The sequence below is a fragment of the Sinocyclocheilus grahami genome, unplaced genomic scaffold, assembly GCF_001515645.1.
Source record: "Sinocyclocheilus grahami isolate Dianchi unplaced genomic scaffold, SAMN03320097.WGS_v1.1 scaffold432.1, whole genome shotgun sequence".
NCBI classification, from domain to species: Eukaryota; Metazoa; Chordata; class Actinopteri; order Cypriniformes; family Cyprinidae; genus Sinocyclocheilus; species Sinocyclocheilus grahami.
The window spans coordinates 564,503-566,161 of NW_015505611.1; positions in this window are offsets into that span (position 1 = coordinate 564,503).

Genomic DNA, 1,659 nt, shown 5'->3' on the forward strand with positions numbered 1-1,659 from the left:
GAGGAACATCATGCAGAAGGTGGAGAAACTTCATCACAAGAAGAATCTCAATCCACAGGAGAGGAACATTATGCCCAAGGTGGCCAACATCTCTGAAAAACGATTATTACGATAAATTGCCACAAAGGTCACGCAAGACCCCAACTATCTCCTTTACTTTAAACATTATTAGTGGAGTCTCTTTATAGAATAAACAATTACCACTTAAATATTGAACAGTTCTAGTTTTTTTTTATCTCTATGAACTACAACATATGTATAAGCAGCACTCAAACACATCCTGTCAGTCAAAACAAATATACATACAATACATCATCATTCATTATTTGCATGTCAAGTACAAAAAGACTGAAAAAAGAAGACAGGTGAGAGGAGACTAGTCGCAATCTATGCAACTAACTGTGGTCTGAGTCTGTGTTCATTTAGGGGTTTCCCTTTTTTGCAAACCACAAAAGAAATGACATTTAACACACCAAAATGTTCATGATTCTGTAATTGTTGTTCTCTTGACATTTGCGTTTCTTGATCCCAAGATAACATCAACTAAATGTGATAGTGTGAAAATATGTGGCTGTTGGTGAGGAACTAATAACCTGGCGTAATAGTGAGAATTTAAAAAAGCACCTAGATTACGCCCTCACTTCTCACTGTCTTATGCTGTATATAGAAAGGGGAAGTGAAACTGACAAATGTAGAACATGTGAATCAATGTTTGCTCAATAACGTTTTGCCTGTTTCAGTTTAATTGAAGAAAATAATTCTTAGAACAATTTCTTGTATTGTTTAAAAGCAATAAATATATAAATAAGTTAATGTTGTTATTGTTATTATTATGATTTTACGAATTCAACAGTATCACACACACATATTAAAAATAATAAAATGTTAAGTTGCAGACTAGCCTATACATACTTTGTCGATTCTTCGCAAGTTAATCAAATACCTTTATCTTCTTATAAAGAACTATAATTTAAATAGATTAAAATAGTTTTGGATGTTTCATTAGGCTATAGTTTCTTTAGATCATGTATTGACTTATGGGTGCTGTGTTTTCTAGGAAATAAAAGTGGAACTTAATGTTCCCATATGACATCGGTTCTCATATGATGTGTAAAACACTTGATTCTAATGGAAACTTTTATTTTTAAACGCGTTAAGAAGGAAAAACAAGTACTGTAGTATCAACAGCATTCTTTTACAATTTACATATGCAGCTTATGACTAAAGACAAATATTGTTTTAGAAATAAGATGAATAAGTATCGCTTTTTTATTTCTCCTCTTTCCTACTACTTGTTTCTGTTTCAGTTTTTATAACCATTTCTTACTATGTGTAAGTAAGTTATTGGTTTTTAGCATGTGTGTTTGGCTCAGTGTTATTTTTTTAGGACTACTGATAAACAAATGTAGTTTGCGTTGTATTAGTTATCTATTTTAGTTTTAGTTACAGTTGTAGTAATGTTGTAATTTTATTAGGTTTTTTTTATTATGTCTATATACACTCTAAAAAATGCTGGGTTGTTTCAACCCAATGTTGGGTCAAATTTTGGTTACATTTTTAAATGGGCTTTTTAACCCAACAGATGGGTTAGTCCATATTTGACCCAACATAGGGTTGAAACAACCCAGCATTTTTTAGAATGTAGGTTTTTTATTAAGT